This window comes from Centropristis striata, chromosome 9, assembly GCF_030273125.1.
Source record: "Centropristis striata isolate RG_2023a ecotype Rhode Island chromosome 9, C.striata_1.0, whole genome shotgun sequence".
NCBI lineage: Eukaryota > Metazoa > Chordata > Actinopteri > Perciformes > Serranidae > Centropristis > Centropristis striata.
In genome coordinates, this window is record NC_081525.1 from 26237038 (window position 1) to 26248174 (window position 11137).

The following is an 11137-nucleotide window of genomic DNA, read 5'->3' on the forward strand; positions in this document are numbered from 1 at the left end:
TTTGGGTAATTTTTTGTCTTTTCTGACAAATCCCAAAGTATCAAGGTCTTACTTTCCAAGGAGTCTCTGGCTTGAAGCTGACTGTTACACACTCAGGAGGTCAGAATGGGCCTTTAAACTTATAGCAAAGGACTTAGATTAAAAGTAACAATAAAATATAAAAATATATAGAAATGCTCAGACAGAGAGAGTTTTAGTTGTTGTCTGCTTCATCATTTGTACAAAATTCGTCGTATCAACTGAGTTTGTATGATCTGAACTGTGAGATTGTGTTCAGTGAGCGGGGGCCGTGGACAACATGCATGTTAAATTGGGGTTCGCGACTCAAAAAGGTTGAGAACTACTGGTCTAGATGACTTCAGGGTTGCAATGCATGTGTGAAAGATACCAAAGATATTGACCATCATTATGTTAGCATTGACTTTGAATTTGAATGTTTGCTTGTTGACTACAGCATTTATCTCAAAGTACCTTGTAAGTACAGCCTCACAGAGACGCTACCATAGATTGAGTCTTGGTCTTGTTTCATAGAACATGTTCAATCTTTCCTTCAGCCAATCAGTGAGAGAAAAATGAGATGAATGTGAATGAATGCAGCAGCTATTGAACCCTTCCATAACCTTGTGCCTCAAGGACTCCAGCATATTGCATGTTGATGGTTGAAACAGCAAGCTGCTGAGGTTTCACTTATTATGGCTGAGACTTTTAAAAAGTGGGCAGATTGCATCATCAAGTAAACATTATCAAGACAACTTGAACAATATTTATAGCAGATTATGATGAACACAAATCAATAGAAGTGCACTCAGAGCAGAAGATTAATAATATGAGTAATAAAAAAGCAAATAGCAGTTGCGTTTCCCAGATTAGTGCTCAGTCTTCTGTATATATTATATAAATAGTGCCTTTCGGCTCAGTATGCAAATCAGTTTTCTCACTCTTTGCAAGTAAAGCTGTTGTTTCATAATACATATTTACAGCATCTAACCTTACATTGGAACCATTTCAATTTATGATTTATTCTTATACTCAGAGACAGTGTGAGGCTGCACAGATGATTAGTTTTCCTACACCTCTGTTCTATTCTGTTCTGCAAAGACACTAAACACATGCACATAGTTGTGTTTGGAGTTTTCTGTATGGGGAAGCCATAAAACGGTAAGACAATAAACCCCACAGCCATATGTATGACTGAACCAGAGAAGCTTAAACAACGTGAAATGTCTGGAGGGGAGCTGATGAAAATACAGCAGAGCATCCTGTGTGCATTCAACCCAACAGGATAGCGCTTGGCAATTTTCTTTGCTGAAGTTTGTGAGCATGAATGAATGTGAGCAATTGGATGCAGCTCTTTGCCTTACCTTCTCTAAAATGCTTTAACACAAACCAGTGAATGACATAACAAGGCCTCTATTTTTCATCGAGTGTGTAGTTGAGGCAAAGAGGAGACGAAAGCAGTTGAAAATGTAACAATACCAGCAAACGCTTACCTCTAGTCTGCCCAAAGCTAAAGGTATAACAGAAAATATGTTCTCTGTGAAATATGGCTGTTTAACAGTAAATATGGCAATTTACAATTTAAACTTTAAAATGTAATGCAGTTGGTGCAGACATTATTTAAAGGTGTTTATGTTGTCCATACCTTGCAGTATTTTTACCTTGCAGCATATTTTGAAATGCACACACATTATCCCACACACATGTGAAATAGACATTGTGGGGGCTTGAATATGGAGGGGGAGGACTTGATAAATCCTTGTTACTTCCCCTGGAGCCAGCACAGATCATTACTCAGAGCTGAGTGGCAAGGATGTGCCAATATGTGCCGCAGAAGGTAATGTATACTTCAACTGCAGCTCTTGTCACTCACTCACTCTGGTGAACACACTGCAACGCTGTCTGCTGCCATCCTATTTCAGTTTTTTTAAAAGAGCAGCCTTTTCTGTCTTGGCTTAAGTAGGAAAACCAAGACGTGGCTGCACCATTCTGCATTCTGTCTCATCCCGTGTGCCCAAATTGAGAGTGTTTCATCCTGTCTCCACTTACATTCCTTGATCCTGTTTGTTTCTTTTTTTCTGCTGAGTGATGCACGCTCTCTGTGGGTGGCCCAGAAAATAGTCTAGCGCCACTCTCATCATTGTCTTTAACAACAACATCAAACGACTTGGGTTTTTGTCTGCATAAACAAACGCACTGAAATGACCACCAGGCAGTGTGTAAGAGGTTCCTTTTCTATTTGATTGGAAGGTGGGAGACACTGTTGTCAATTCTATAAAGGACTATTGTCAGACTGACAAAATAATAAAGCAGATTATCATCACACAATGTAATGTAGTTGACAAATACTCAATTTATCAGCCAAACCTTTTTTAATAATGCTTTGGATGCAGTGCGGTCATTTAAATGACCACTGTGTTTTCTTGACAGAGATAAAGGGGGTTATTTATGTGTTAGATATAGCTTTTTTAAAACCTCAGTGTAACCCTTGTCTCCATCCCTGCCCCATCAACAACAGCAGCCCACTCATAAGTAATTATCCCTGGTACTTCACTGAGGAAAAGGCCGACAGACAGACACAGAGAGGCAGAGCCGTTCTCTCTCCCTCAGCACCTTTTTCATGCTGAAGTGTGCCATCGTCCCTGCTCGCACATGCAAGCAGTGCTTTCTGTGTGTGTGTGACACAGGCTTTAAATCAAATGTGGCTGCTCCAAACAGCTCTGTAATCCCATGATGGGAGTCACAAGGGGGTCTCTGCCGCAGATGTCTGCTCGGCTGTGCAGACGGGCCCCGGAGAGCTGTGGCTCTGAAAAATACAACTAAACAATTCAAACTGCAATGATGGAAGAGAGTCTTTATCATGAAAGGTTTTTTCAGGCAGTCATGACTTAGCTTCAATTATTTATTTATTTATTTTCATTTATTATACAATTACTTAGCTATCAATGCATCACATATCAAGAAGTCATGAGGGTCCTCATTCAGGGTCCATGGAGTATGTTGCCTTCTTGTGTAGTACATTCAAACACATTGATCACTAATTAAGTAATTAGGGATTTATGAATTATTATGTCTGACCAGTATTTGGTTAATTTATACAAACGCTCATTGATTGGTGAACAAACGTGGCAAACAGAAACTGGGCCCCAATCCCTTAAGGGGCCCAGAGTCCCCAGTTTTACTTTGCAACCCATAACCAGCAACATTTTTTAACATTATGTGTTTTTGCAAACCACAGATAAGTTGATGTTTTTACCAGCAGTTTTTGCACCTGTTTCAAATGCTTTTGGATGATTGAATGGGCTTTGTCAGTGGTTATCTGCCCATAAGTATGGGTAAGTGCTCTGGCACGTTGAGAAGGTTGTTATCAGCCCATTCAATGGCTGCAAGCTGAAAACACAGCAATTACATTCAGATAAAAATCTGCAGTTTTCTTACGAGTACTTCTCTAAGGTTAGGGATAAAAAAACACCTGGAGAGACATTATAAAGATAGTTTAAAAAGTAAAATAAATGCACATAAATGCCGGAAGTTAAGGTGTTAAAAGGAAAATGCGAGCACTGGAAGTGACATGGTTAAAAATGGGACACATGTACGTTAATTGTGCTACTTCTAATAGCATTGTCAACTTTTGTTTTGACATGGGACACAAACGAAAGAGAGAAAACAAATAAACAAGAATAAATAAAACTAGGCCTGCAAGCAGGACTGAACGGGACCGAGCAGAGTGGAGCCGTTGGAGGAGGCCACGTCCGGCGTGGCGCTCTGGGCTCAGTCCCTATGCATCCCAAATGGCGTGTCTGTGTAAAACATGTTACTTCCTGTAGCCAGCGGGGGGGGGGGCGCTATGACTGTGTGTCAATAATGACATGTGGGTGTGGTCAGGGCTGGACCCTCATCAGGTGTGGGAAATTTGGGACAGATTGGACAAGGATATGGTCAAGTTATAGAGTCTGGTGTATTATGGCGAGATGCCAAATTTTGCCGGTATGCCACGCCCACATATTAGAAGGTCAGTAAAGGTGTTGATAAGTTATGTTCCCAAAGGGCTTGTAATGGTATTGACCAACTTAGAAGTCAATGGGAATAAATTTGTATGCAGTATAAAGTATGCAACGTGGTCATTTTATGAAAGGGGGCGTGGATTAAGCATAAGGGGCAGGGCTTTATGAAATATTGTTATTTAGAAGTGTTAAGGGCTGGACTCTGATGAAGCATGAGAAGTTTGGACCAGATGGGACAAAGTATGTAAAAGTTATAAGGATGTGTAGTTTTGTGGTAAGACGCCATATTTTGCTGCCATGCCATGCCCACATAGTGTGACAGTCGGTAAAGCTTTCAATAACTTTGGATCCCAAAGTACAAAGCCCTTGAGATACTGACCAAGTTTGAAGTCCATGGGGTGAAATCTGTCGGAGGAGTTCGTTAAAGTATGCGAGGTGGAAATGGGAAAAAGCGATGAATTGTGCGATATTCAAACCAAGATGGCAGACTTCCAGTTGGGTTTGAGGTATGGGTCCAAGAGGCTTTTTGGTTCATCTCCACATGATTCATGTGTGTACCAAATTTCGTGTCTCTACGTGAAACCTACTGCTCGGGCTAGGCGTAAAACATGTGACTTCCTGTTGCCAGTGGGGGGCGCTATGACTTTGTGTCAATATTGACACGTGGGTGTGTTCAGGGCTGGCCCCTCATCACGTGTGAGAAATTTGGGACAGATTGGACAATGTATGGTGAAGTTATCCGGTCTGGCGTTAGATGGCGAGACGCCATATTTTGCCGCCATGCCACTCCCACATATTGTGAAGGTCAGTGAAGGTGTTGATGAGTTGTGTATAAAACATGTGACTACCTGTTGCCAGTCAATCAGGTTAAATCTTTAGGAGTAGTTAATTAAAATATGAAATGTGGTCATTTAATGAAAGGGGGCGTGGATATAGCATAAGGGGCGGGGCTTTATGAAATATTATGATTTAGAAGTGTTAAGGGCTGGACTCTGATGAAGCATGAGAAGTTTGGAGCAGATCAGACAAAGAATGGAGAAGTTATAACGATCTCGTGTTTTATGGCGAGATGCCATATTTTGGCGCCATAGTGTGACTGTCGGTAAAGATTTGAATAACTTTTGATCCCAAAGGCCTTCGTGATGGTACTGACCAACTTTGAAGTGAATCAGATTAAATCTTTAGGAGGAGTTCATTAAAATATGAAATGTGGTCATCTAATGAAAGGGGGCGTGGATATAGCATAAGGGGCGGGGCTTTATGAAATATTATGATTTAGAAGTGTTAAGGGCTGGACTCTGATGAAGCATGAGAAGTTTGGAGCAGATCGGACAAAGAATGGAGAAGTTATAACGATCTCGTGTTCTATGGCGAGATGCCATATTTTGGCGCCATAGTGTGACTGTCGGTAAAGATTTGAATAACTTTTGATCCCAAAGGCCTTCGTGATGGTACTGACCAACTTTGAAGTGAATCAGATTAAATCTGTAGGAGGAGTTCATTAAAATATGAAATGTGGTCATTTAATGAAAGGGGGCGTGGATATAGCATAAGGGGCGGGGCTTTATGAATTATTATGATTTAGAAGTGTTAAGGGCTGGATTCTGATGAAGCATGAGAAGTTTGGAGCAGATCGGACAAAGAATGGAGAAGTTATAACAATCCCGTGTTTTATGGCGAGATGCCATATTTTGGCGACATGCCACGCCCACATAGTGTGACTATCGGTAAAGATTTGAATAACTTTTGATCCCAAAGGCCTTGTGATGGTACTGACCAACTTTAAAGTCAATCAGGTTAAATCTGTAGGAGGAGTTCATTAAAATATGAAATGTGGTCATTTAATGAAAGGGGGCGTGGATATAGCATAAGGGGCGGGGCTTTATAAAATATTATGATTTAGAAGTGTTAAGGGCTGGACTCTGATGAAGCATGAGAAGTTTGGAGCAGATCGGACAAAGAATGGAGAAGTTATAACAATCTCGTGTTATATGGCGAGATGCCATATTTTGGCGCCATAGTGTGACTATCGGTAAAGATTTGAATAACTTTTGATCCCAAAGGCCTTGTGATGGTACTGACCAACTTTGAAGTGAATCAGGTTAAATCTGTAGGAGAAGTTCATTAAAATATGAAATGTGGTCATTTAATGAAAGGGGGCGTGGAAATAGCATAAGGGGCGGGGCTTTATGAAATATTATGATTTAGAAGTGTTAAGGGCTGGACTCTGATGAAGCATGAGAAGTTTGGAGTAGATCGGACAAAGAATGGAGAAGTTATAACGATCTCGTGTTTTATGGCGAGATGCCATATTTTGGCGCCATGCCACGCCCACATAGTGTGACTATCGGTAAAGATTTGAATAACATTTGATACCAAAGGCCTTGTGATGATACTGACCAAGTTTGAAGTAAACTAACCCTTGCCCTAACCCTAACCCTAATTAGGGTTAGGGTTAGGGTTAACCCTGGCTAGGGTTAACCCTAGCTAGGGCTAGGGTTAACCCTAACCCTAACCCTAACCCTAATTTGGATTAGGGTTAGGGTTAGGGTTAGGGTGAGGGTTAGGGTTGTGGCTAACCCTAACCCTAACCCTAATCCAAATTAGGGTTAGGGTTAGGGTTAGGGTTAGCCACAACCCTAACCCTAACCCTAACCCTAATTAGGGTTAGGGTTAACCCTAGCCCTAACCCTAACCCTAACCCTAATTAGGGTTAGGGTTAGGGCTAGGGTTAGTTTACTTCAAACTTGGTCAGTACCATCACAAGGCCTTTGGTATCAAAAGTTATTCAAATCTTTACCGATAGTCACACTATGTGGGCGTGGCATGGCGCCAAAATATGGCGTCTCGCCATAAAACATGAGATCGTTATAACTTGTCCATTCTTTGTCCGATCTGCTCCAAACTTCTCATGCTTCATCAGAGTCCAGCCCTTAACACTTCTAAATCATAATATTTCATAAAGCCCCTCCCCTTATGCTATTTCCACGCCCCCTTTCATTAAATGACCACATTTCATATTTTAATGAACTTCTCCTACAGATTTAACCTGATTCACTTCAAAGTTGGCCAGTAACATCACAAGGCCTTTGGGATCAAAAGTTATTCAAATCTTTACCGACAGTCATATTATGGCGCCAAAATATGGCATCTCGCCATAAAACACGAAATCATTATAACTTCTCCATTCTTTGTCCGATCTGCTCCAAACTTCTCATGCTTCATCAGAGTCCAGCCCTTAACACTTCTAAATCATAATATTTCATGAAGCCCCGCCCCTTATGCTATTTCCACGCCCCCTTTCATTAAATGACCACATTTCATATTTTAATGAACTTCTCCTACAGATTTAACCTGATTCACTTCAAAGTTGGCCAGTACCATCACAAGGCCTTTGGGATCAAAAGTTATTCAAATCTTTACCGACAGTCACATTATGGCGCCAAAATATGGCATCTCGCCATAAAACACGGGATTGTTATAACTTTTCCATTCTTTGTCCGATCTGCTCCAAACTTCTCATGCTTCATCAGAGTCCAGCCCTTAACACTTCTAAATCATAATATTTCATAAAGCCCCGCCCCTTATGCTTTATCCACGCCCCCTTTCATAAAATGACCACGTTGCATACTTTAATAACTTCTCCAACAGATTTAATCCCAATGACTTCAAACTTGGTCAGTACCATCACAAGGCTTTTGGGAACACAACTTATCAACACCTTTACTGACATTCACAATATGTGGGCGTGGCATGGCGGCAAAATATGGCGTCTCGCCATCTAACACCAGACTGGATAACTTCACCATACATTGTCCAGTCTGTCCCAAATTTCTCACATGTGATGAGGGGCCAGCCCTGAACACACCCACAAATCAATATTGACACACAGTCATAGCGCCACCCGCTGGCTACAGGAAGTCACATGTTTTATACCTAGCCCTAGCAGTAGGTTTCATGTAGAGACACGCAATTTGGTACACACATGAATCATGTGGAGATGCACCAAAAAGCCTCTTGGACCCATACCTCAAACCCAACAGGAAGTCCGCCAACTTCAGCGTTTTTTGCCATTTCTAGCTTGCATACTTTAACGAACTCCTTCTACAGATTTACTGTGATCCACTTCAAACTTGGTCAGTACCATCACAAGGCCTTTGGGATCAAAAGTTGTATAAAACTTTACCGACTGTCACACTATGTGGCCGTGGCATGGCGCCAAAATATGCCGTCTAGCCATAAAACACGAGACTGGATAACTTGACCATACATTGTCCAATCTGTCCCAAATTTCAAACACGTGATTAGGGTCCAGCCCTGAACACACCCACGTGTCTATATTGACACACAGTCATAGAGCCCCCTGCTGGCAACAGCAAGTAACATGTTTTACACCTACCACCAGCACAGTGGTAGGGGACACGCCATTTGGTATGCATAGGGACTGAGCCCACAGTGCCTCCCCCGACGTGGCCTCCCCCGACGGCTCCCTCTACTCGGTCCCGTTCAGTCCTGCTTGCAGGCCTAGTTCTCCTTGTTTCCTTGCTACCCTCTTTGCTTTTACACTTCTAATGTCACTTCCACCTATGTTAATATATACGATGATATATGACATTAATATAGCTGATATTGACCTACTGGTCTGGTGCACTTGCCCATACTTGCGGGCTGCTAACCACTGATAATATTTGAATCAATACTTCGTCTCTTCGTCTCATCACCATCACCAGTGTCTGGACTCCACAGGGGTGTTTCCTATTCCACTTCTGCTTCACCATTCCCTTAAAACATATGAAGTCACGATGGAGTCTAATTGCCAAAGAGTATTCACATTTCTCATCCTTTGCATACATGCTGATAATAATATTTTGTCACTCAGAATACTTTTTTCTCTGGGTTGAAATAAATGTATTTTAATTGTTTATTTAGAAATGACAGAATACACACACAAAAGAGAGGTAGTGGTAGTGAATGAGGTGTCAAAAGGGGCCTGTGAGCGGGTTAATTACACTGTAAAAATAACCCAACTGTTGTTTTTTCGGTAAAAAAATGGCAGCTGTGGTTGCCAGAACTTTACCGCAATAAATACGGTGCAATTCTTAAAAATATTGCGGTAAAATGATATTAGCACTGTTGATTTCACATTTTATTCATATTTTACCGTATAAATAAAAAGTTTTTCCATCAAAAGAAACGCTGTTCTGCCAAATAATTGACAAGAAAATACTTTATAAATGCTGCATAAATTAAAGATTTTACCATTAAATATTACAGTATATTTTTGTTAGAGATATGGTGTTTAGCACATTTAACAGTGAGAAAAAGTATTTTTTGCAAAAGATAAATGCAAAAATTACAGTGATGGCTTTTATATATATATTACATTAAATTTTTGTTACAAACATGGTGCCAGTGTATTTTGCAGTGGAGTAATGTATTTTTAAAAATACAGTTTTGGGTGATATATATATTTACAGTGTTTCATTGTTACTGAAACTGAATTACACATCATTTCACATTTAAAACACCTACATAAAAGCAATGCAAGGGGCATAGTAAGAAAGGAGAAGCATATGAATGATATCCCTGCTCATTCAACCTGAGTCAATGATTATGTGCAACAGCAAAATGTTTCCTTCAGAAGCTGCATTCATTGATTTTTGGCCAACATAACCAGCTCTGCTTATTCCTGTATCTTCAGGGAGGAAGTGAACTGTATCGCATCAATACCGGACACTTTTATGAAACAATACATCAACGCTAAGTAGCTGAGCCTTTCTTCTTGATTTTGTCGAGAGGATTGAGCTTTTAAATCCTCAAAATCCAGCAAAATCACTGCTGATCAACATTTATTCCCTGTGGTAGTTCATTTTTTGTGCATTTCATTAGAGATCCTCCCTCTGAGGTAACAGGTAATCTTAGAAAAACCCTCAGTGCTAATATTACAGGAAAGTTGCCTGGAGGGTATTTCTCAACTTGTAATAAATTTGTAGGAGGATAATCTTTCTCTGCTGAGCTCTGTGGTCCCTATACTAGAGCAACTGCAAAGGCCTTGACTGAATCATGTAGATGCAGTGCAGACAATAGCTTGGCTAATTTTAGAGTAACCAATGCATCATTTAAGATGACATTAACTAAGATACCAAAGCATCCAGCTGTTGGCTAAAGCATTAAAGCAAGCTGTCAGTGTTATGGTCTACCTTGAATTTCTCATCCCGACAAAGCATCTGTAAATTGTCAACAGTTTTTCCCCCCGTTTCCTTTTGAGCTGCGTCTCCTGCTGATTTGCCTTCGATACACCAGAGACAGCCCGGGCAGATGTCTCAAACTCTGGGAGCCGCTCACACAGTGATGCCACACAGGACTGCAGTAACTCTTAACAGCTGCACAGCAGTTGACAGGTGCACCTTGTTCTGCAAGACCCTGCCGGTCAACTTGAATCTCAGTAGCACAGTATGCAATAATGAAGCCATCAGTGCAGTTTCATTAAAACATTTTTTTTAATTCAACCCAAAGTGCAGATTCCTAATGTTGAGTGTCCTGTCTCTTCTATTTGCCGGCTGCTATCATCTTAAGGGCCTGTCTTATTTCGCCTTCGTTGTCATGGAAGGCTCTTGTAGAGTCTGCACCACATGACCATATGGTGCTTGATGGGGACTTCACTGTCATTGATGCTGTTCTCAGAGCAAAAAGAACCACAGTGTTCTTTTTCTGCCCATTTTTAAGAACATTCAGGCAACTTATTATAACCTCTGAAAATGTTCCAAATTAAAGAGGCACTGGTGAAGCAAATTATTGGAGGTATATCACTAACTGAACTAACAAGCAAACGTATAAATGGCAGCTATGAAACAGATAGCAAGGAACTGGTTAAAAATATTAATTCATTATATATTTCAATAAATAAAATAATTTTCAAAAAGGAGTAAAAAACATGTAGGGTTACAGGAACTCATAAACAAATTTTCCAAAATTCAATTAATTGGCTGTACAAGCAAAAACCTTTTCTTCTCTAATGTTGATTTCACATGGTTGACTGTTCACTGACTGATTAGAAGCTGAACAGTCCACAACAGCTGGACAGGCCTGATGTTTAGATGTGGGATCATTGTCAGCACTCACTATCACTGGACCTA